The sequence below is a fragment of the Eretmochelys imbricata genome, chromosome 8 (assembly GCF_965152235.1).
Source record: "Eretmochelys imbricata isolate rEreImb1 chromosome 8, rEreImb1.hap1, whole genome shotgun sequence".
Lineage (NCBI taxonomy): Eukaryota > Metazoa > Chordata > Testudines > Cheloniidae > Eretmochelys > Eretmochelys imbricata.
In genome coordinates this window covers 106190725-106216447 of record NC_135579.1, presented here as the reverse complement: position 1 = coordinate 106216447, position 25723 = coordinate 106190725, and the positions used below count along the sequence as shown (strand labels likewise).

The 25723-nt window shown below is 47.3% G+C and overlaps 1 protein-coding gene across 2 annotated transcripts in view; it reads right to left on the bottom strand.

The window, feature by feature from the left end:
* The window catches only part of ERI3 (ERI1 exoribonuclease family member 3), a 238142-nt gene extending 230190 nt beyond the window's left edge, over positions 1–7952 (bottom strand). Inside the window, exon 1 of one of the 2 annotated variants that reach the window (XM_077824965.1) lies at positions 7868–7952. The gene's annotated coding sequence lies outside the window, so the exon portion shown is untranslated. The remainder of the gene's footprint in view (positions 1–7867) is intronic. The other variant, XM_077824966.1, reaches the window with a different exon arrangement.
* Positions 7953–25723: the final 17771 nt, after the last annotated feature.

Below are 25723 nucleotides of genomic sequence, written 5' to 3'. Positions count from 1 at the left end.
GAGTTCAGAGTGTCTCAGAGCATTAGGGAGCTGGTGAGCAGATGCTACTTATTAAAATCTGTGTAAAGCATTTATGGCTACTACAGAAGATTCAAGACACTACTAATTATCCAATATTTATTCCAACACACAGCAATGCAGATACTGAGTCAGAACACAGCTTTAAAAAGAAAATACAAACCCTACACTACCCAGATCAATTCACGTGTTGAATGATTCAATTTCCAAACCCAAATGAAGTGTGATAAATGTACTTTATGCACACAGGGATAGATTATAATCTCAGACAGTGTCGACTGCCACATCTGGCACTCGATCCAACCAGTTTAATGCTTATTATCCAGCTACAATTCCTTATACAGATATATATATATATATATATATATATATATATATATTAACTGTAATGGGACCATAAACTATGCCTGGACTTCAAGAAGTATTTTGACAGATTGTACACAGACATAGGAAAATGTTACAGCATTTATGTTCGTAACTCCCAATAACATGGGAAATATCCACCTGCGGGGGGCTACCGCTGGGAGATAACATTAGTTTTATAGGCTGTATATTACTGCATGTCACATGTGACTTCATTTGCTGTAACCAGTAACTATTGCTTACAAAATGCTGGAAGTTAGTACGACCTGCCGCTATTCTGTCTCCAGAATGGCGTGGGGCAAACCCAGGCCGGTCAGGTTCCTTCCCCATCAGTGTGCCATGCAAATGATGGCAAAGCATCACAACTGAGCTCCAGAAAGTAAGGAAAGCCAAAAGACAGGCAAGCACCAGCTGTACGGGCTTAGCTGCCAGAGGCCCCACTAAATGTACAGAAAAGAATTTGCACTGGCACCTCTCTCACTTCAGGACTCAAGATGAATGAATCTGAGGGAACTGCTTACTGGGAACCACAAGCATCCACTAGAGCAGCATTCTTGCATGTGGCCACCAGGGGCTTTTCTCGTGGCCACAGCCTCCTGGGTGGAGATTGGGGGTGGGGGAAGCAGGGGCCCCCACCCTGGGGCTGCCAGCTGGGAGTGGGCCCTACCCCCCCACACACACCCCCGCAGAGACACAAATGCTGGAGCAGGCAGCCAGTGAGTTCCCCACTTTCCCAGGGGCAGTGGGGTCATGCTTGGGCAGTGGGGTCCCGGGGTTGCCCCCCCATCACTGCTGGCCCCCACTGCCTCCCCTGGCCCCCTATCAAATTTCCCCCATGACCTCTGACCCCCATTGCCTGCCTCCCTACCATCTCCCTATCCAGGGCTTAATTTGTCCCCAGGCTGAGTAAGTCTGCTGTGAAAAGTGATATTTGTATGTTTGTTATTATCACTTTTCACAGCAGACTTAATACTGTAGCTAGCAGGGAGGTTGTGAAAAGTGATATTAACATACAAGTATCACTTTTCACAGCAGCAGACTTACTTGCTAGCAAGTCTAAAAAAAGCAACCAAAAAAGAAAAAGAAACAACAAAAAAAGACAAGAATGTGCAGAGCACCTTATTTGTGTTTCTAGTCTGTTTAGGTCCAGTAAAGAAGAGAGACATCTGTACTTTTTTTTTTTAATTATTGAGTCTGCAAAAAAAAATCCTATGTAAATAAATTACAATGATTTGGATGTATGTGCATATTTGTTTGTTTTTCCTGAAGTCTTTTAGGAAAAACTGCCAGAGCAGCCACCAGCAAGAAGAGTTGGTGGCCACACTCTGAGGTGACCAAAAAATTTGTTGTGAGAACCCCTGAGCAGAGGTTCCCACTTTTTCTTACTGCATACCCCCTTCCAGATCTACCAGCTGCCCGCGTACACCAGCCTTCTCATCATGGATAGTGTGTGTGTTCTTTTTAACACACCTGTCTTTAGCCATCTGCAGGTATTTCACTGTTAAGTACAGATATAGTTATAGCAGGACGTATACAACTGGAAAAAAACCCTAAGTTCTGAACTCAGACTGGACAGTTAATGGACAACTGAGCCCGCGCTGCATGGTGATTGGAGGTGAGGGCTCTGTACGTCAGTGTGTCTGTGTTCTCGTTGGTACATCTTGAAGTAAATTAACACCCGTCTTTTATAAAACAAATTCCCACAGAGTTTCAAAGCTTCATCCGAATAGCCTATTATGAAACTGCAATAAATACAATTAATAAATAATATCCACCATTACACAATTTTTCCCCATGTATCCCCCAGAGAGGTCTCCTGTACCCCCAGGGGTACACATACCACATTATGGGAACCCCTGCGCTAGAGGAATGAGAAACTAACAAACAGTGCCAGTCACGAAGTGATCAGGCCACTTTAAGCAACTTTCTCCACTGGTAGTAGAAGTATGAGACCTGATCACACAAATAAATGCACTGCATATGTATGAACGCCTTGCGGTTTGTAGGATGAATGGCATTCATGCCTGTAACTAATTTGTGCACAGAGAGACAAATTAGTCTATGAATCTTAGCTTTACGGGTTCTTTGTGCATAATACTAATATTTAAATTTTACTAATTAAAACAAATCAAAATCATACAAGGGCAAAATGAGACAGTCAGATAATTTCAACAGCCTGCTTTCCACCCAAGAGCAGACACATTCACTGTTCAGGCTGACAGTCTGGAGTGATAATGTCGCCTCAACTTGGGAGAAGGGGAAGCCACAATCTAACAGTGAGCAAACCCTTGGGTTAAGGCAGCAACAGCAGCCCAGACTTAGAGCCAAGAATGGTCCCACTTTCATCAGCATTTAAAGAGACACTTTCAGACCAAACAGGGGCCCATGTTTAGATTTGGTACCGATGTTTCTACCAGATTGAGGCTTACGTGTCCATGACTTTTTTTTTTTAAGAGAACTTTAAGTTTTTTTAAATACCAAGTCTTTTCTTGCAAGTGTTTGCAGCCCAAATATCACAGCACTTTGGCATGGCATGAGAGCCAGAAAATGAAAGACTATAAACAAAAACTAGTGAGTCTAACGGCACTGCTCAAACTTATTAAAAAAAAAAAGTAAATAAATAAAAACAATTTAAAATAGTATTCTAAAAGTTGTAAGGATTTAAAGTGGTGTTAAAAAATACCAGGTAAACTGGTTTAATCAATTCATCTGATAGTATCCTTTTACCATTGGTTCAATTTATTTTCCTCGTTTAATTCCATTGGTTTTTGGTTGGGTATGTTTGTAGCAAACCCACATTCCAGGAAACTTCCAATGTAACTTTCCAAAAGCACTGCCCTGAAATGTTGGTGTAGTGTTCCTATTCGTTACTTGTCACCAATACAGCTGAGTATTGAACTATCTATTTTTACAGATCCTCAAGACTGTGCTCAGCCCTCCTCCTCCCCCACCCCCGTTCCAATAACCTTACAATCTACAATTAGATGGGACACAAGGGTTAGTTCAGTGAGATCATGTGGTACTCATTTCAGGCATGTGCATATCTTGAGAGTTCAATTTAAAGAAAATAACAGTGTTGACTCACTATGTGTAGGCATTTTGAGAGAAGTGAGTTAATGAGGGAAGTGAAGGAGAGGACTGACTAAAACAGGGAGGGAATTCCATGAGTAGGGAAGTTTTCTCCTATCTAACCAGCCTGCTCCTCCCACATTCCTTCAGAGATATGCCATGCCAAACCACTGCATAGACCATCAGGATGGTTTCCATAGTGACATCACAGACAATGTCTTGTGAGATCACAGGGACTGAGGAGGAGGAGCAAAATTACAAAGAAGAGGACTTCTTGTGGCTAATGCATGGATAATCGTTGTGCTGGGAATGAAACAGGTATCACAACTAACTTGACATTGCGGTGAAACCTAATCAAGATGCAGCTCTCATCAGACCACTTATCTCAGGGCTGTCCCCTAAGTATTTCCCAAAGATACAGGATACAATTCTGCTCCAACTTGATTAGGCCAACTCTGCTAGGCAGCCAACTTTTGTCAGCTCCTTGAGTGGTCTCTTAAAACAGATTTTATTGTGTATTTTTAAATTTTCCCCAAGAGCGGCAGTGGCTACACAAATGGATCTCATGCTGAAATCTGCAGGAGTTCTGCACATGGAAGGACAACAGGACTGCCCCTTAGTGAGAAAGTAGAGGGAGGAAAACAACCTGAAGTGTATAAGTAGTCAGACTGTAAAGCTACAGTGGAAGAATATATTTGGTACTTGGTATAGTACCTTATCAGATGACCTCAGTGTGTTCTGTGGAAAGGGCCAAGTTATATTTTTAATTGTGGTCCATGGGCTGAGTTTATAAATTAAAGCCACATGCAACTCTCAGTCCACAACTGAGCTCCCACCTAACAGCAATGGAGTTAGCAGAATTGCTGTTACACATATCTTAATTTAGTGAAAGTAAAAATACCAGGCACTTTTAGAACTATGTCTTTTTGCCCTTTGGTTATGTGGTACCTGGCAGATGTGATTACCTGATTTGCACACGCAATTGCTGTGATGCAAATCAGGTACACAGTTGTGTACCTAAATTATTTGAAAATCCGGTTCTGTCACTGTCAGGCTCAAGAGTTAACACTCAACTGAGACAAACAGGATGGTTCACACCCCAACTGTTTAACGCTGTCTACAGTTTGGTGTTGACAATTCTGCACTGTTTTTCTATTTAGTTCACATTTGGTTGATTCTCTTTACAATCATAAGGTCTGGACATTTTTAAAGAAAGTTTGTATTCTACAGAATCTGAAGGTCAAAGGGGCTGGAAGATATTTCAAGGAGGCACGTAAACCAGAAACCACATCAATTCACAATAATCCTAGAAAACAGGCAAGGGATAGAGGTACTGCACAGAGAGTTAGTTAGGGTAGAAACAGCAAAGCTAACAGTACATAGTTATATTGCCAAGAAATTTAGGACAGGAAGTGAAGAATCATTATCCAACTGAAAATGCAAGAGAGATTCAGAGACACAATGCAATTACCCAGTTGGAATTTGGCCAGCATCAACCACCACTCTATTCTTAGGTTTAAAGAAAATTTGTCAGAGAATATTTAGAGACTTCAGTTTTACCTCTCATCTACAAATCTGCACCCCACTCCCCCAAGTATCACAGCAGCCCCAGCACTCTGCTGGGGAAATGGTTCAGAACCAACACAGAGAAAGCATTTCTTATTGCGCTTCTCCAGGACCACCACCTGCAGCAACTGTGTGTCCTTCTCACCCAAGAGCAGGCTTGGAAATATGTATATTTGTTTAATAGTCATCAATGGCCTCTTATGAATATAGTTTAGGGTGTCCATTTCCATTCAGATTTAGCTCATGGATCGCCATTCCCATCTGCTGTACAGGTTCAGTGAAATTCATACAAAGGTTATTACTAGATCAAAACAGAGGAAGTGCAAGTGCAAAAACTTTACATGCCAAATGTCTTTCAGAACTTTATTTCCTAGATTAAATAAAGGAAAAATTCAATACCTACTAAAAGTAACACAGCCAAAACAAGATAGGTATCGTAGCAGCTATAGCAGTCCTCCTCCAGGAATCAAGTCCCAGCTAAATACCTTTCATTCAAAACTATGGGCTTGGCTACATTTACATTTTATAGCGCTCTAACTTACTGGCTCAGGGGTGTGAAAAATCACCCCCCTGAGCGCAGCAAGTCAGAGTGCTTTAAAGCGCTAGTGTGAACAGGCTCCCAGCTCTCGCAGCTAATCCCCTCGTGGAGGTGGATTACCAGGAGCGCTGGGAGAGCTCTCTCCCAGCGCTCGCGCGCAACCACACTCGCACTTCAAAGCGCTGCTGCGGGAGTGCTCCCGTGACAGCGCTGTGAAGTTTCCCGGGTAGCCATGCCCTATGAAAGTAAAGGTCATCTCAATCTGCGTACACTTATTCAGGGACTTCTGTGTTTAGTGTCCAAATTAATTAGCATTTTCTTTTTAATGCAGTCAGTTTTAGTCTTTTGAATTTTGGTGAGAATCAAATCTGGCTACATGCACTTATGAAGCTTTTTTATGAACGCGTGCACACACGCTATTGTACCTAGAGCAACCTATGCTTCAGAGAAGCAACTGCCATGAAAAGGGTCTCTCGAGAACAATAGAAGCATTTCACCTACAGTATAAATTAACAGCCTGCAAAATTTCAGTTACAGAGAACCCATCCCAAACTCAACAATTTAAGGTACAAAAGTACATCTGAAATTACTTCCACCACCCACCTCCACCCTGAAGAGTAACCATTTGGATTTCTAACATATAGCTTATTTAGGAAGAAACCATTCTTGGTGTGAAATCTTATATGCCATGTTTACATGACAAAGTGCTATGAAACTCCACAGTATTGCACAGAGCACCAAAACTATTAAGTACCTTAACTTACCATTCAAAATAGCAGCTTACAGTGTCTGACAGGACCAATTCCTTTTAGAAATACCACAACCCTAAGCATTTGATTAAAGTCTTCCTTATCTCTTCTGAGCTGAGATATGGTACAATCTAACCAATCAGACCAGCCCTTTGCGCTGTGGCCTAAAGAATACCAGAGATCTGACTAAACTGAAGCCATCAAAAAACCCTACTTCTAAAACCAGAAGTCCAAGAAATAAAAAGAAACCCAAGTCTGCATCAGATTTATTTCCTAATAATGCCCCATTGCCATGTAAAGCTACCAGGCATAAGGCTTACAACAGAGTATCAGAAAAAAGGCACAATGTCTGTTCATGCTGTTTAGGAGAAACACCTGTAACACTACAGTAGCAAGAAAAGGGAGGGAGGAGAAATTCCTGTGGCCAGTCACGCAACAAGTAAACGCACATTGTATTTCTCAACTCTCTCAAGTTCACTTCTGAGTTTCAACCTCTTTCACACTCAGAAGATGTGCAATCAGTGTAATCTCACATATGAAAGTCAAACTATTGACTCCCTTATTCAGACACCAAAAGGAATGTCCAACATCCCTATTAAGATTTCTTGCCCCTTTTAAATCCATCTCCCACAATACTCAGTTCAGTGGACAATCAACTTCTGCTGCCCAAAGACTTGACAGCAGTTTATCAAAATCAGACCAGGATTTTGAGGAGCGACCCCAAGAGCCACACACTGAATAGTTCTGCTGAAGAACACGCAACCGCCCAAGGAGCGGAGACCCAGTTTAACACAGAATGGCAACAAGGTGAGAGCCACCGGGCCACAATGCTGGGCCCCTCTTCCTTAACCAGCTTCAGAGTGGCTTTCCTTCCTTCCTTCCTTCCTAGAAGTGGGGCCACACCGGGGGACGAAGTGCTTCACACCCAGCTACAATGTCCAGTTCTGCAGGCTAACTTCTCGCGGCTTGCCGGAGCCACAGGGCAGAGACCCGGCGAACCACTCCCTTGCCTCTGGGGTGAAGGTCCAGACTCCACTCTGCTGCCCACCTTTCCTCTCAGCCCGAGATCCCCCCCCAGCCAGGCCAGCACCCCCTCTCCTGACACCCTGCCCCCGCTGAAGCCCCCCAACGCTTCCCATCCCTCCTGCCCCCCAGGCACCCGGCTCCCTTTAGCACGTAACCAGCTCAAACCCCCCCCCCCCCCCCACCGGCAGCTGCCCAGGCCCAGCCCCCTGGCCCGGCTCTGAGCCCCTGCCCACCGCAGCCTGCGCCGCCCTGGCCTGGCTCGGAGCCCGTTGCCGGCGCAGCCCCCACCCGCAGCCGTGGGGGTCCCGGCCCCGGCCCCGGCCCCTGGGCCCCCAGCCCCTCCCGCGCCAGGGCAGCCCCCTCCCCCTGGCCAGGCCCGCCGGCCTTTGGGGCCCAGCCGGCCGCCGCCCCCCCCCCGGCCGGGCCCCGCCCCCCGCGGCCCCCCCTCCCCCGGGGGCCGTCGGGGTGTTTACAGCGGGGGCCGCGCCAGCCCTTCCCCCCACACTCGGCACCACGAGTCCCCAAGCCAGCGACTCACCTCCGCGCACTCTGACCCCCGACCCCGTTCTGAGCGGCAGCCCGGCCGGCCAACCGGAGCGGCCGCTCCCGCCGCCGGGGGCGGGGCTTCCTCCCCGCCGACCCGGACGCAGGCGCGCGGCCGGCCGGCAGCGGGGCCCCCGCCGCGCGGCATCCTGGGGCTTGTAGGCCCGGCGGGGCGCGCTCGCCTGCGGCGGCGGCGGGGCGGGGACCGAGGCTCGACGCCTCCGCTGAGGGGCGCCGGGGCCCAGCCCAGGTCTCGCTGGCCGGGAGGGCAGGTGGTCCCGGCCCTGGGGGCAGCGGGGCCCGGTCCCGTGGGCGGCGTGGGGCCGATGGGCGGGAACCGGGGTCCCAGCTATAGGGGGGCAGCGGGGCCCGGTCCCGTGGGCGGTGTGGGGCCGATGGGCGGGAACCGGGGTCCCGGCTATAGGGGGGCAGCGGGGCCCGGTCCTGTGGGCGGCGTGGGGCCGATGGGCGGGAACCGGGGTCCCGGCTATAGGGGGGCAGCGGGGCCCGGTCCCGTGGGCGGTGTGGGGCCGATGGGCGGGAACCGGGGTCCCGGCTATAGGGGGGCAGCGGGGCCCGGTCCTGTGGGCACCATGGAGCCGATGGGCGGGAACCGGGGTCCCGGCTATAGGGGGGCAGCGGGGCCCGGTCCTGTGGGCGCATGGGGCCGATGGCCGGGAACCGGGGCCCCAGCTTTGGGGGTCACTCGCACCACCTATGGGGGCATTAGTGGTGCCAACTCCAAGTGTTCGGACACCATGAGACTTTGAACATACTGTCCGGTTCGCTCTCTCTTGTGCCATTACATTTTTCAAACTTTTTTCTCTGTCACCAGGAGGGCTAGACACTTACCCAAAATCTCCCTCCCGCCCCAGTCCTCCAGCAGGTGGGGTTTGAGAAAAAGACCAAATATGGCGAGACTCGCCGTAAAATTGTGAGAGTTGGCAACACTACAGTGCAGCTGGAGGTTTGACTGAGGTCCTTGGGGATTAAGGAACCTAGGACTATTCATCTTTATTAGAACATGGAACATAGTATTGTCCCTAAAGCTACTGTCTGTCCCTCTGCTTTACGGCAGGTCTGCTTTCTGCCTAGAACCTCCCAAACCCCTTCCGGACACAGTTTTAAATAAACAGCACACAAACCGTCACATATTCCCCCCTCCTTTTTTTCTGTACAATCTTTAATCAAAACTATAGCAAATGATGGATCTAAACACACATCATCCAACATACCACACCCACAGATCTGGTCATCAGCAGGCTTTGGAGAGCCTTTTGTCCAGGTGATTCACTTGGATTAAGACATTCCAAAGGTGCAGGTGCCTGTTTGTGAGATTTTAGACTCTTCTCAGCAGGATTCTATCCTTTCACTTCATCTGTAGTGCGAGCACCGTTGCTGCTATGTTCATATTACAGTTCAGCTCTTTCTCAAACTAGCTGACGATGCTGTCTATTCTCTACTGAGTACCTTGATCAGACTCAGCTGTTGGAGTGCAGCTAGAACCAATGACAACAGCTATGATTCTTCAATATGTATCCTTTATTAATATATATATGTATAAAATCAGAGCTGCATTTGTTGACCTAAGCTTAGATGAACCTTAGGGTTCCCCCTTCCCTCAATCACTGGGGACATGATCACCCTTTGGTCTATTTTGGTCAATCCATTTTGGACAATCCATTTTGGTCAATTTCATGGTCATAGGATTTTAAAAATCATAAATTTCATGATTTCAGATATTTAAATCTGAAATTTCATGGTGTTGTAATTGTAGGGGTCCTGATGCAAAAAGGAGTTGGGGGAGGTTGCAAGGTTATTATAGAGGGGGTTCCAGTACTGCTACCCTTACTTCTGCACTGTTGCTGGTGGCAACTCTGTCTTCAGAGCTGGGCTCCTGGCCAGCAGCCGCTGCTCTCCGGCTGCCCAGCTCTGAAGGCAGCACTGCCACAAGCAGCAGTGCAGAAGTAAGAATGGCATGGTATGGTATTGCCTCCCTTACTTCTGCACTGTGGCTGGCAGGGTGCTGCCTTCAGAGCTAGGTGCCTGGAGAGCGGTGGCTGTTGGCCAGCCGCCCAGCTCTGAAGGCAGCACAGAAGTAAGGGTGGCAATACTGTGACCCCCCTAAAATAACCTTGTGACTCCCCTGAAAATCCCTTTTGGGTCAGGACCCCCAATTTGAGAAATGCTGATCACTCCCATGAAATCTGTATATTCTAGGGTAAAAGCACACAAAAGACCAGATTTCACGATCCGTGACGCGTTTTTCCATGGCCGTGAATTTGGTGCGGCCCTACCCATAATGTGGTATCATTTTTGATCTGGCCCCCTCTGTAGATCTAAATCATGCCAATTCTTTCTGTATTACATTTCTAAGATACTGCCTTTCCAACCCAACCACACTCCTAAAACTCCTCCAGCCTTTGCTATCCATCCACACTGCTAAAACTCTCATCCAGGCCTTCATCATCTCACAGCTTGACTACCACAACATCCTCTTCTCTGCCCTTGACAAATGCAATATTGCCCAGTTCATATCCATTCAAAATGCTGATGCAAAAACCATTTTCCTAGCTAATCACTTTGACCATTTCATTCCGCTCTTTGCCTTCCTCCGCAGGCTCCCCCTTCATCACATAAAGTATAAGCTCCTTGTCTTCACATTCAGGGCCCTTCACCCTGCCCATCATCTCTCATACAATATTGCAATGTCAACTACTGCCTCTAATCAGCTAAAAATACCAGCCTTCACCACCTACTTGTTAAATTTTTCAAATATAACCCACACACCTCCTGGGTGTGGTGCTCTGTAGTCTGTCCCATCTAGTGGCACTGAGACCACTTAAAGAGAAATTAATGAGTCTGCTCTACAGCCTAAGCTAAGGGCTATGTGGCTTTTAGCTCATGCAGTTGAGGCTCATGCATTTACCTACAGAGGTCCCAGGTTCAATCCCAACAATCAGGGTTTGTCGGTTTTACAAATGGGGGACAAACACATTTGTGCTTCCTTGTGGGAGGTGCTCCCCACAAATATCTGCAAAGGCACCTCATTGTCCTCCAAACTCTCCTTTGCTGTAATGCCTACAAAAACATGACAAAGCTTGGGAATCTGGTGAGTTCTCACCCCGGCCTGTCACGCTGACCAATACTGTCTCATTGTGCTCCTCTGTCTGTCTCTCCACACCAGTTGCCTCTTGTCTTGTGCTTAGGTTGTAAGCTCTTTGGTGGAGGGACCATTTTTTTGCTCTGTTTGTACCGCACCTAGCACAATGGGGGCCTGATCCATGAATGTCGTTTCTAGGCATTATCACATTACAAAAAACAACCATTTTGATGGTGAGAGAAAAAGCTTAAGACCTCTTTCGCTATGTCTGCACTATGGCCCTTACAGCAGCCCTGGCACAGCCATTGTAAGGCCTCCCATGTAACTGCTCTAATAAACCACCTCCAATGCGCGGCGGTAGCTATGGCGAAAGGAGAGCATCTCCCGCCTACGTAGCACTGTCCACACCGGCACTCCTGACAGTGAAACTGATGTTGGTCAGGGGGTGTTTTTCCCACACCCCTGATCAACAAAAGGGCTAGCGTAGACATAGATACCAAACGTAAGGCTCTCAGCCTCGTATCTATTGAAGCAAAGAGATTTAAAATGAAGATTTACCTCTGAAGTTGGCAGCATTGTTTGTTCCAGTCTGTCAGCCCAGAGGCCGTTGAGCTGGGCTTACTCCAGTGACTGACAAGTGAGTTGTCCAGTAGCTCAGCAGAGCTGAGAGGGAGTCTATTTGTTGTACAATTCTCTCAGCAAGTTGTACTGTTCGCTGCCGGCAAAAGCAAATGAGACAAATGCCCACTTTTGTAAAAAAAGCAGTGTGCGGTGTGGAGGAACGTGCAGGGGGATGAGCAGAGATGCAAGCGTGGCAAGGCTCATACGGGGGTGGGCGGGGTTCCAGCAACCCCAGCCTCATGGTGGGGGCGGGAGAGCAGAAAGGGGACTCAGGTGAGCAGCTCGGGCCAGTGCCATGCTGGGGTAGGGAGGAGAGCGAGCTCAGGCCAGCCCTGTGCAGTCTCCCATTTTCCCTTTGGGAAATATGGTCACCCTATTTATAAAGCTTAAAAATAACACGATTGCAAACTGTATCCATGATTTGCAGGTCCTCAAGGAATCCATTTTGAAGCACTTGGAAAGGAAGGTGATCAGGAACAGTCAACATGGATTCACCAACAGCAAGTCATGCCTGACCAACCTGATTGCCTTCTATGATGAGATAACTGGCTCTATGGATAAGGGGAAAGCAGTGGACATAATATATCTTGACCTTAGCAAAGCTTTTGATACGGTCTCCCACAGCATTCTTGCCAGCAAGTTAAAAAAGTATGGACTGGATAAATGGACTATAAGGTGGATAGAAAGCTGGCTAGATCATCGGGCTCAACAGGTAGTGATCAACGGCTCCATGTCTAGTTGGCAGCCAGTATCAAGCGGAGTGCCCCAGGGGTCTGTCCTGGGGCCAGTTTTGTTCAACATCTTCATTAACGATCTAGATGATGGGATGGATTGCACCCTCGGCAAGTTCGCGGATGACACTAAGCTGGGGGGAGAGGTAGATACGCTGGAGGGTAGGGATGGGGTCCAGAGTGACCCAGACAAACTGGAGGATTGGGCTAAAAGAAATCTGATGAGGTTCAAGAAGGACAAGTGCAGAGTCCTGCACTTAGGACAGAAGAATCCCATGCAGTGCTACAGGCTCGGGACCAACTGGCTAAGCGGCAGTTCTGCAGAAATGGACCTGGGGATTACAGTGGATGAGAAAATGGATATGGGTCAGCAGCGTGCCTTTGTTGTCAAGAAGGCTAATGGCATATTGGGCTGCATTAGCAGGAGCATTGCCAGCAGATCAAGGGAAGTGATTATTCCCCTCTATTCAGCGCTGGTGAGGCCACATCTGGAGTATTGCGTCCAGTTTTGGGCCCCCCCATACTATAGAAAGGAAGTGGACAAATTGGAGAGAGTACAGAAGAGGGCAATGAAAATGATTAGGAGGCTGGAGCACATGACTTATGAGGAGAGGCTGAGGTAATTGGGCTTAGTAATTAGTCTGCAGAAGAGAAGAATGTTGGGGGGGGATTTGATAGCAGCCTTCAACTACCTGAAGGGGGGTTCCAAAGAGGATGGAGCTCGGCTGTTCTCGGGGTGGCAGATGACCGAACAAGGAGCATGGTCTCAAGTTGCAGTGGGGGCGGTCTAGGCTGGATATTAGGAAACACTATTTCACTAGGAGAGTGATGAAGCACTGGAATGGGTTACCTAGGGAGGTGGTGGAATCTCCATCCTTAGAGGTTTTTAAGGCCCAGCTTGACAAAGCCCTCGCTGGAATGATTTAGTTGGGGTTGGTCCTGCTTTGAGCAGGGGGTTGGACTAGTCCAGTGGTTCTCAAAGCCAGTCCGCCACTTGTTAAGGGAAAGCCCCTGGCGCGCTGGACCGGTTTGTTTACCTGCCGTGTCCACAGGTTTGGCCGATTGTGGCTCCCACTGGCCGCGGTTCGCCGCTTCAGGCCAATGTGGGCTGCGGGAAGGGCAGCCAACATGTCCCTTGGCCCGCGCTGCTTCCCGCAGCTTTGAGAACCACTGGACTAGATGACCTCCTGAGGTCTCTTCCAACACTAATCTTCTAGGATTCTTTTTATTAGTATTAGGGTCAGTATTACTCAGTTCTAGTTTCTGATGTGAGTCTTACAGGCAATTCAAAATGGCACCCATGTGTATTTCCATATTATCCCCAGTCTCTGGAGAATCTGGGCAACGAGCAGGACTCTTCCAAACTACCCTTTGATTGAGGGAGGGCATCCCACACACTATCTTTGTAGCCCCTACCCTGTACTCCTCGAGATCCACTGCTATGGTGGTGCCCATGGTAAAGTGCCTTATGAAAATGGCTAGGAAGGTCACTGGTTAATGATTTATTCAGAGGTCTTATTAGTAAACAAAAAATAAATACAACTAAATTGCCAAATTGTGTAGTTAGCAAGTATATTCAGCAGAGTAGGGGCTCACCCAACACATCCTCATCCTCTTCAGTCAAGACGCCACTCAACAGGTACCTTCTTCAAGATACTCTGCCCCTCCTAGAGCCAGTTTATTAACCTAATGAGCAGTTTCTCGAAAGCAAGTTCCCTGCAGCCAGGTCACAGCCCCTGGTGTCAGGTACTCTAAAGTCCTCCTTGAAGATTGCATCTAATAGCTCTTTAGTCTGGGCCCAGATGTCCCTGCCTGGGAGCTCTCCCTTTACAAAGTCTCCCTGAACTAACTTCCCCTCATACTTCATAAGTCAGTCAGAGGGCTGCCACCTGAGTGCTTACTGTCATCACCCGGGAAGCAGCTAGGGGAGACAGAGCCCAGCGCCCTAAAAGGGCCAGCCGTAGAACAGTTGCACTGGAAGGTATGTGCACCCTTGGATCAGTGTAGTGGTCCAGTCAACTTTGTGTCCCTCGTCTCTTGCATTGTAAACTCTTTGGGGCAGGAACTGTCTCAAATTCTGTTTGTCCAACACCCAGAATAATGGGGCCCTAACTCTGACTGGGCCTCTGGTCATACAAATTACTAGTAATCCACAAGGTGTCACCCACCAGTAAGGTCGTCCCTGGTCCATGTTCTACAATAGGCTTAAATAATCAGATGCATGAGATGTCTGGCATCTGAGGAGGCCCTTGTGTGGGTCTTCACTATATTACCAGTGCCTTGTGATCTGCTACAAGCTTGAAATTACCAAGACCCTACAAACATCTTGTGAACCTCCTGCACTCTTATGTGCTCCCCAGCAGCTCTCTCTCAGCTACCCAGACTAGGTACACCCAGACAGAACGGTGTCTGGAGCGGCCTGCTACAAGGTTTCAATCACCTCTGTAACTGAAGAAGCACCCCACCCTAGTCACAGCTGTTGGCATTTGCTGAAATGGTTGTAGCCTTTATATCACAAAAGGTAGTTCTTGGGGCGGGGTCAATATATGTGGAGCTTTTCTAGATCCCTGTTCACCTCTATCCATCCCATCCACTCTGCTCCATAGGCCAGTCCAGAGATGTGCAGGGGCTAAAAAGGCACCACAAGAGGCCAGTGCTGCTCCCTCAGCGTGCTTGATGCAGGAGGCAGGGCCACAGTGGCCAGCACATGTCAGGGGCAGGTGGGGCTTGTCCATCGCTCACAGGGCAGTGGAGATTTTGGGACATGACACAGCTTATAGGCAGCCCACAGCAAGCGGTTATCAATCAGAGTGACTTCTACACCTGCTATATTTATGATGCAGCCTGCAGTGTAAATTAGGAGTGGCAAAAGGTGACGTAAAGCTTCCCTTGCCCTCCTTTCTCCTTTGTCCACTCCTTGTGCTGCACCTGCAAGAGGCACATTAGTGAATTGGATATACAATCTGTTAGAAGGAGTTAACCTTAAGTTTAACATGTTATTAATACCGTGCATTTACCTAACATCCTCACATCTTATATTACAGGGATCGCTTTACTCAGCACAGTTTAGGACAGGAAATACAGAATAAAGTCTTCAGTTGCAAAAGCAGAGAGAATCTGGTTGTGATGGGATCCCCGGGGTGCAGCCTGGGACCGTGGGACCACTGTGCCCCCTGAGCTCTCTCCAGCCTGGGCTGTCTCTCACAATGCCTTGCTAGTGACCAACAGCAAGCCCTCCAGGTTATCACTCAGCACCATCGCATGTGGAGACCCACACCCAGCTAGACTGCATGAATGCTCCCAGAGCCACTCATGAATCATAGAGAAAGGCACCAGCCCAATCCACCCCTCCAGCTCTCAGCACTGGACCCCAGGAATATATCATCTTGCACTGCTCCAGACAAGCAGTGCAGAATTATTAATTGGCTTACCACTTCATCAGTGGAAAGTGGACATACACTGGCCTTTGTCAAACCTGAGCAGATTTGCCACACGCTTCAGGCAAACTCACTGGTAAAGATAAACAGTAAAACAAATTTATTGACTACAAAAGATATAGTCACTTACATCTAAGTAATAGGCAAAAAGTCAGAATTGGTTACCAACAGAAATAAAATACAGGCACGCAGTCTAAACTCTCAATCCTATTTGACTGGGAAACAACTAGACTAAGCAGTTTCTCACCCCACTGGATATTGCAGTTCATAGTACACAGATTTCACCCTTGAAATCTGGGCCAGTCCCCTCAGTTGGAGTCTTCAGAGTGTCCTTGTTGCTTGCAGCATAGGTGGGTGAAGGAGAAAGGGGGCCAGGCTGGGCCCCCTGTGTTCAGTTTTATACCCTCAGTCCCGTGTGCTTGGAGAACACAAGTCCAGGTATGTTTCCTGGGCATTGCTGAGTTTCCAGGCAAGGTTGAGCAATTCCCCTGGTGCAGCCTCATGCCGGTGAGTCACTGAATTGTAGCCGCCTTGCTGGACAATGGCTGTGGATGGGTGGTTTGACACCCCGCCTGAGCGTTGGTGACTTTCCTTGCTGTTGCCTCTGGGGAGCTAATATCTGGCTGATTCCCCAACTTACAGCATGTTTTAGTGACAACCCTAAAGCACAGGTCTCATAACTTCATCTGTATCTATGACATACGTATTTAGATAGAACCGTGGGTTTCAGCAGTTCATAACCTTTTCCCTGATACCCCACATGGCCTGCTGTATATGCAATATCACACTTATATACAGATAAGGAATATGGGGGCTACAAGACGCTCTCCTGAGGTATGGTATGTCACACTGGTCAGAAGTCACCCCGTCTCATGAAGAGTGCCAGGGAATCTTTAATGACAAGAAGAGGCTGGGAGCTCGTCATCCAGAAGATGGAGCCTGCAGTAGTACAGAGTTGCACAGGGAAATTGGCTCAGTACTGACCAGGAAGGAAGGGAGCTGCCTACTGAAGACTGCTTCATGCTGTTCTTCCCTGGGTCTCTGTGCACTTTTCGGGGTTGACCAAGGTGTCCTGAGGTGAATCGCAGTCACCTGCTTACGACATGAGGGAGTCTTGTCTGTGCCCCTTTGGGAAAACTCTTCTGAAGCTACCAGCTGCAGGCAACACACGCGCTCCACACAGGGCCCTGCTCTTTCCACTGCAGGCTAGCAATTTACACTCGAGTGCCCCGTCCCTTGTCTTCTGGGCACCGATCCGCTGCCTGCGTGGAAGCCGTGCACCTCCGTTTACTGTCTTCACCTCTGTTCAACACTCTCCTTCACACAAGGCACTTGGACATGTCTACCATAAAACCAAATGGACATTTATTTGACAAAGCTTGAGCTGAAGATTCAAATAAAAGCAAGTAAAAGGATTTGGAGACAATGTTGTAGGTAGAAGAAAAACCTAAAATGCAATCTAGAGCCTGTACCTGAGAAGTTCAATTCTGGCCTAATAAGGTATTTCTCACCCACTGATCGGTCCTTACAATGCAGGTCCAGTCCAGAAAGCTGGAATCCACTTTTCGCCAAACACTTCCCTTGGCAGGGCATTGCCTCTGTAAATGATAACATCTTGTGCCTTCTCCTTTTCTCTCAGGCAGTCCCAGGCTGTGTCTCTCTTTTCATCACCAGGGCATTTCATTAACTTCGGCTCAGCCATGAGGCTATTCAGAGCCTTTCCTTGGGCTTCTTTGCTGTGTAGATGCTCGCTCAGGTCTGCATCTGGTCCAGACTGTAAACACAAGGTTGGGCTGGGTCGAAAGATATGGATTGTTCTTACTCTTCGTTAAGTTAACTCTGAGGCCTGATGTACCTCACGTGACATGCTTCGTCTCCAGCAGCTTTGGAACAGAATATTCTACATGTCTCTTAAAATATTTCCCATGCAGACGGCTTCCCATAACCGTGACAATTTGCTAGTTCTTAGCTTTTGGCAGAGACCACACTTGACCCTCCACTACGGTGAGGTATCAAGAAACTGGTCAGACATAAGTGTAATATGCCTGCCTGGGCATATCTGTGTCACAGTTTCCCATCCAAGGATTGACTTACCGAACTCTAATTAAGCTTTCAGATATTGCAGGCTCATATTATGACCTCATTTTAAAAAGCAAGGTCTTTAAGTCTGTTTAGCTGCTTATGCTGAATACAACTTTCACATGTCTTCTAATACACATGTTCGGTAATCTTGTATCACTATTTTCTATTTAACACGTTAATAATGTGCCAACCCAAATCCTTCAGTTACTAACATCACCGGAGGGACTCATTAACCAACTTGAACACATACTAGGGGAATACTAATATTCACAATATACATTTTTATATTCATGTTGTTGTTTCTTGTATCCATGACTCAGTTAATATATTGGTTTAAACATTTGCTGGCAGATGATTTTCTCTTCCTCTAAAGATTTATACTGTGCACATCACCAGGGTGATGCTAATGACAGCTTGTCATCATGCAAAGCTACTTCTGGCTGTCAGTGGAGGGGTGTTTTGAAGGGAAAGCAATGCACTCAGCCCTCCTGAGTGCCTCATGTTGCTCAACAGTGACCCCCTCAGGAGCAGCACTAATGATTCCCACCCAGTTCTCTTTGGCCAGAAGTTTGGGGGCTGCCTTCAGCACATAGCCATGGGGATAGTGGGTGAAAAAAGCACAGAGGTTTTGAGTAGTATAGAGTTTCTCCGGCCCAGTGAGTACAATCATCCCAGAAAAAATACAAGAAATCCCAAAAGCAATTGAACATAACGTAAGAACGGCCATACTGGGTCAGACCAAAAGGTCCATCTAGCCCAGTATTCTGTCTGCTGGTAGCGGCCCATGCCAGGTGCTTCAGAAGGAATGAACAGAACAGACAATCATTGAGTGATCCATCCCGTCGCCCATTCCCAATTGAACGATTTTTGTCACCCACCCAATAAACCTCACTTACATTAGCAGGCACAATCATTATCTTTTCCCCCTCCCCTTCATCAGGGTGGTCTGGTCTGAGAACTTTCTCACCCTCTTTGTTTTTCTAGGCTCTCCTTGCCAGGTAATAGAAAAGTGTAGCAGGGGTTTGTTTTAGCTTCCCATGTGCTGACTCAGTTCAAACACAATCATTTCAGTGGGTACTTGAGAGCCGGAGTCAGGACCATGTTTCCAGTTGAAGTGAGGAGGCAGCTTGTGGTACTATGAGAAAGACCATGTATGGGGAGACTTGAGTGGGGACAGCAATGACTGCTACCATTACTAGGTTTATATGGCACTAAGGTTTCTCTGGCAGGAAAAATACCATTTCACCCAACACTTGGGGTAGGTGTTGTCAGGAACTGAATAATGTTAGTGATATGAATTCTAAGTTGGAAGTGGAAGAGGCGGAGAAGATCAATATAAGAAGCTCAGCTTATCCCAATGAACTTCCTCCTAGGACTGAAGAAGTTGAGGATGCAGTGAAGATACTGAAGAGCAATAAACCTCCCAGAGTGGGCAACACACACACAGAGCTAATTAAAAGTGGTGGCTAGGCACTCATCTCGGCATACCGCAAACTTTGTCAATGTGATTTGGCAGTCTGGAAGATGGCCCAAGACTTGGACATAATCCCTGATGGTTCCTATTCATAGAATATAAAAGTAAGATACGCTCTAGGAATTATTTGGGGGAATTCTATGGCCTGTGTTATACGGGAGGTCAGATTAAATGATCACAATGGTCCCTTCTGGCCTTGGAATCTAAGAAAAAGTCTGTTTCTGGAAATTACCATTCAGTCTCGTTGACACATCCTAGCAAAATAGTGTCACACATCACCCTCAAGCGAATGATGCCCAAGATAGAGAACTTTCTGACTGAAGAACTGGGTTTAGACCCACAAGAGGGACAGTGGAGGAATAATTCAGTTTGCAGGTGCTATGCACAAAAGTGCTGGAGAACAATGGGAGGTGCTCCATGTTGACGTGGATTTTGTGAAAGCATTTGACAGCATATGGCACAAACCTCATTAGGCAATCCTGCAGCTGGCTGTAGATGGTGAAAATGTAATAAGGCTGAACATCTCTGTGGGAGCACGACAGCTTTGAGGGGGTGAGCACAGTTGGTTTGACTTGAGGGTAGGTCTTGGACAGGGCTGCTTGCTCTCACTGACCCTCTTCAACTGTTATCTTGAAGACATCCTAAGAAGAGATGCCGATGGAAGCCTACAGGAGGGTGTGTACCTGTCGATGGAAGAACAATTATTCATCTGTGCTTCACCAATGATATTGACCCAACTGGATCATTGCAAGAAGAGGTGCAAAAATGTCTAGAGAGAGTAGCGATGGAAGCAAAGAAGTTAGGTCTAAAGGCATCACACAACAAAGCAGACCATGATCACACTTCAGACTGTTGAAAAGGCAAAGGTATTCCTACCCAGAGCTGAAAAGGCACTGGAGCGTGTGGAACACTTCAAATACCAGGGCAGTATGACGGCAAGGTACGCTAAATAGCATGTAGCGATCAGACATGGAAATGGACTCGTGACAGCTGCTCTAGTGACACCCGGCCACATTTAGAGTAGCAAAGGTATTACCAGCAAGTGTAAAATGAAATTGCTGTAGTCTCTTGTCTTCAGCATCTTGCCATATGCCTCAGAGACACAGATGTTAAAGAAACAGGACATTAGGAATCTTTTTGCCTTCGAATTGAAATGCTCCAGGCAGTTGCAGCCCGTCTGCTGTATTTCACACAAATTTACAACATAGCTGGAGTGATACCTGTTAAGACAATCGGACAAAGACAACTTGAATGTGTGGGACACGTGGGTTGGATGAGTGGAGGAAGATTGCCGAAGCAAGCTTGGCAGGGACTGGTGCCAGGGGTAGAGGGCATCCATGGTGAGTGTGGTTCAGCAATGTGGCTGCCTGGCATGGAATGCAGGATGGTGCACTTCTCAAGGCTGTGTGAGGACCACAAAATGTGCAGGAAGATTTCTGGCCAGTGACTCATGCTGAGCTTACTGTTCATTGTGACATAACCGTGGTGCTTTGCAATAGGAGAGAATGTATGTAGCTAAGTGACTTGGAGTGTTTAAATCAAGAATAGAAGTCTTGATAAAATATCTGCTCCAGTTTATCTGCAAATTTTGGGGCTCAATGCAGAAATCACTGGGTGCAATTCCTGTGCTATGCAGGAAGCCTGTGCCATACAGGGGGTCAGACTAGGTGATCGTAATCTCCCCGGCCTTAAAAGCTACTGAATGTACATTGTGTGCTACAAAATCTGTCAAACCAACAGGTCCTTGCTTCAAAAAGCCCCGTGTCTACAGTACTAGAGGGTAGAATGAAATGCAAAACAATACAGAACAAACCTGCATGGTCGGCGGTTTTATGGACTATAGCACTTAAGAGGTGCATCACACACACTACCCTGGTAAACCCAGTGATGAAAATATACAGACGGCTAATGGCCTAGGCAATCCCATGTGTCTCTTCCATCTCCCAGGGACCAGTACCTAATATTTTCTAGTGTCCTCTCTAGTTTATTTCAGAGAGTCCCAAGTAACTGGGCTTCCCCCACTCCCGTTGGGAGGCCATTGCACAGCCTCGTACATTCTCTGTGAGGAAATGTTTTCTGATGGTCAACGTGATTTTTCTCTTCCTTAATTTTTACCCCATTACTCCTAGTTACACTCCCTGGATCCCACCACATAATTCCTGTCCCTTCTCAGGGGTTGCACCTTTCATATCTGTAGATGGTTGCCTTGTTACCACCTCCTGTCTTAGCAAAGCTGGGTGTATTTACCACTTCGCTTCTTTTTGTTTGTTGGTTCATTTTTTTAAGACCGATGTGATTTGGGGGCTGCACACGCAGAAGCATCACATCGTGGAGCAGGTCTGAGAGTCCCTTGTTGCATGGCAATGGAGAGACCACACCTGGTAGATTGCGTTCAAGGATGGGCCCCACATTAGCTGCAAGGTACTGACCAATGGAAAGTAGTTCAGAGAAGAGCAAGCCAAACGATGAGGCGGCTGGTGAGTTGGAGCGATTAGGAAAGATTAAAGGAGCTACCTCTATCTACTTTGGGTAAGTGATGATTCTGCATGGACACAAAAGCTTCCCACTTATGTCTGGAGGGTGTAAGCACTGAAGAGGGAGAAGAAAGATTAGAGTGGCACCCTGGGGCATAGCTAAGAGGAATAGGATAAATCTGAGCAAAAGAAAATTTAGGACGAATATCAGGGGAACCCTCTTAACAGTGAGATGTCTTAGGTTGTGGGATTGTCTCCCCAGAGAAGTGGTCAGAGCCCTATTGCTTGATACTTTTAAATCTAGACTGAATAAAGCACAATAAAATGTCCTGTCAGGGCCAATCCCATATTGGTCCAAGCAAGCTAGATTAGCGGTTCTGATATGTCTTCTCCCAGTCTAACTCTTGTGAATCAGGCCCTAAAGGGAGACAATCCATGATGTCCACTTATTAAAAAAATAAAGCCCTTTTTAATCTGCAGTATATATAATAAAAAAAATTATTCATATTGTACATTCCAGGCTACGTTTTTATCTTGACATTCTACCACCATCCAGGAAAAAAAAATCAAGATTAACCCTTATGGTTTATATTTTCACCATGAATCCTGGTAAAAAAAATATTGTACCATTGGGTGTAGTTTATTCTTTATATTTTAATGGCTATAGCAAAAATTCTACTGCTTATTAAGTAAAAAAAAGTGGAATACATTTTACAGCTATGTCGTCATAGGAAAGCTGTATTTCAAAGTGAGGGTATCATTGGCTCTCAAATGGGACTTTTTAAAGTGTAAAAAAAACCCACCCCACCAAAATCTCTTTGCCAGTATTTTAACTAATAGGCTTTCAGCGTATAAAGGACTGGCTCTGATGCCTCGCTGGGCCACCCAATACTGAACGACTCCACACGTGTCTTGAACTTCTAAGTTTAAATGGAAAAAACATGGACAATAAAGTGTTTCTGCTGGAGGAACAAACCTCTGATACAGCAAGTCTCCCCAAGCACAACCACACCTGTTGGAAGGTGGAAGGTCAGTTTTGTGTGTAGGATTTAACTTAAAATACCTTTGGTGTGAAATCATATGGAACAGAGCGGGCTGAAAAATGGAACTTCTGTCCTACAGGAAATGCTGAGATTTTTAAATGTGCTTTCGTCCTGAATCAGAATAAAAAGTCAGAATCTAAGAATGTTTTGCAAAATGAAATATTTAGTTTTCATAAAGTTGAAATGGTTTGTTTAAACATATTGTACTGTCTTATAAAGTCAAAATGAAGTCATGATGAAACGTATTGATGTTATCAAAACTACACGTTCTGATTATTTTCTGCTGAAAGTTTTGACAAGCAATATGTTCAAGACATGCTTTATTTTGTTGAATCTGCATTTTCTGTTGGGAAAACTGTTCCACTGGAAAATTTTCAACCAGCTTTAATATGGACTCTTTAGGATTCATTATTTGTTCGGGCTCAGACAGTATGCTGAGCGCTACACAGAACACACAGGATCTGAACTGCTTTCCACTTCCACCATAAGAACAAAGGAATTGCAGGGCAAACAAAGGCCAACGTCCTATGTTGCAATGAATTGCCAGGCTGGGGTCAGGTCCATATCCCAGGTAGTCCAGTATCCTGTCTCTGACAGCGAACAACCCCACCTGGTTCAGCATAAAGTGCAAGAAATCCACAATAGTAGATGTGGGATAATCTACTCCCCATGAAGGTCTCATCTGCATCTCTAATATTTAGAAGCTGACTAAGTTGGTTTATATCCCTTCCAACGTTTTGGTTAGCATTAGCTACTATAACTCTGGCTATACTTTTTATCCATATAAAGACCCAATCTCCTTTTGGATCTTTCCTAAACTATTGGTCTCAATGACATCCTGCGGCAGTGAGTTCCTAGGTCTAATTACTCACTGTGTGAAAAAGTGTTTCCTTTTATCAGTTTTGAATTTGCCACCTCTCCATGTAATTGAATGTCCCCTTGGGATGAGAGAGGGAGAACAAGAGAGACTGACATCAGTGAAGTTACTCCTGCTTCATATTGGTGCAAAGGAGATGAGAATCAGTTCCTCACGCCTCCATCTCCTCCTTGCTCTGCTTCCCCCCCCCCCATCTTATCTATTCTTATTTGCTTTCCCAGTTTTCAACCTTGTTTTTATTCTCCCTTTTTCTGCCTCAGTCTCTCTCCCATTTCCTCTTCCATTCTCTCTCTCTTTTCCCTTTTCTTTCTCCCTGCCGCAGGGTTCATCCACCACTGCAGCACCTCCTGCTGGCTGTCACAGGAATTCGCTCTGCTAGCCGGTACACCCTCTTCTGGTGGTGCCTCACCCATCATCATCACCGTCTGCAGATGCACCTCAGTCCAACTACTGCAGTGTCCTCTTCCCACGGCCGTGTCCCTGTGCATGTTTTCCCCCTTCCAGGGCAGAGAGGATCTCAGTTAGAGAGTCTAGACACTTCCCCAATGGTGCGTGGTGGTGGGGAGACCTGGGCCCACCCTCTACTTTGGGTCCTGGCCCAGCGATCCTGTAGCTATCAGCCTCCTGCTACCTCTCCTTAACTTCTCACCCGTGCTGCTTCCATTCCCTGGGCCATTTCCCCTGGCCCCAACACCTTCTTCGCCGTCTTCTCAAGCCCTCGAGACTGCAAGTCCCAGAAGCCAGCCAGGCGCTTGCTCTCCAGTCCTTGCTCCCACCTGCCCTATCTGAGGTGCTACCTTCCTGGAGCCCTCTAGGAACCCAGCCCTCTCCCTCAGGCTCCCTGCAGCAGCTGACCACCTCTGCCCCTGCAGCTCTTTTTATAGGGGCTTCCTGGGCCCTGATTGGTTGCACCTCACAACCTTTCTCAGATTGGCTGCTCCCTGCACAGCCTCCCTAGGCTGCTTTTAACCCCTTCTCTGCCAGTGTGGGGCACATGCCTCATCACACTCCCCATCTCCCCCTCAGCCCCCTCCCTGGATTTTGCTCTCTCTTTTTATCTTCTGCACTCCACCCCAGGGTCTTCCCTTTACTGCCCACCCCCCAGCACTTACCAGAAGGACCTGTGTTGGGAGGGGATGAGAAAGGCTGGTTGGTCCCTCTGTGTGGCTCATGTGCACTTGTGAAAGAACAGCTGAGCACCTATTGGCAGGGAGGCTGCTGCTTCAAGGCAACAGGGAAAGAATCGGGGTGGGAGTCTTACAAGGAGCTCCCAGCTCCTCTCCAGCTTCAGCCCCCAAGAGGTAGTGATGCAGTATCGGGCCATACGTGCGGCAACTTCACTGCTCCTTTCCTCCAACCTCTGCTGGCGTCTTTTGGTGCTCCGGCCACTCCTCTCCCTCGGGCACAAACCAGACGTGGGGAAGGGACACTCTTTTCTGTCTGCCCAAAGCTCCCTTGGTTTTTTTTAACAAACCCACACACACTGCTCCCAACACCCGTTTTGCGGGTTTAGTGGTGCCCACAGCCAAGTGTAGCTGGGACCTCAGGGAGGCAGGTTCTCCCCACCGCCCCAGAGAGGCTGCCCCTAAGACTGGAAAAGCCTGGCCTGAGCCAAACTGAGTGTCCCTCTAAAACCAAGAAGAGCATAAGTGGGCAAAGGTGAGAGAGACATCCTCTCCGGCCTGGGTGGTGCTCTGTGCAAAGCTGGCCCTTCTCCCTGTGAAGGACCCTGGCTTATGTTCTTGAAGAAGTCCTGTTTGAAATGCCAGATCTCCCCTAAACACTGTTGCTCTGTGGAGATGCTGGCTGCTATGCAGGAACATAGCTGAGTCCACAAAAATTCATCACACTTGTGACCCAAATCTGAACTAAGAGACAGGTCTCCCCAGCTGAAGAGGCCAGTGTAGTAATGTGCTACCTTATCTCAAGTGTCACTGGCTTTGGTCTATTTAATTTTCCCTTTGATTTTAATATAGATTTATTGAAAGTTTCAGTTATCAAAACAAACT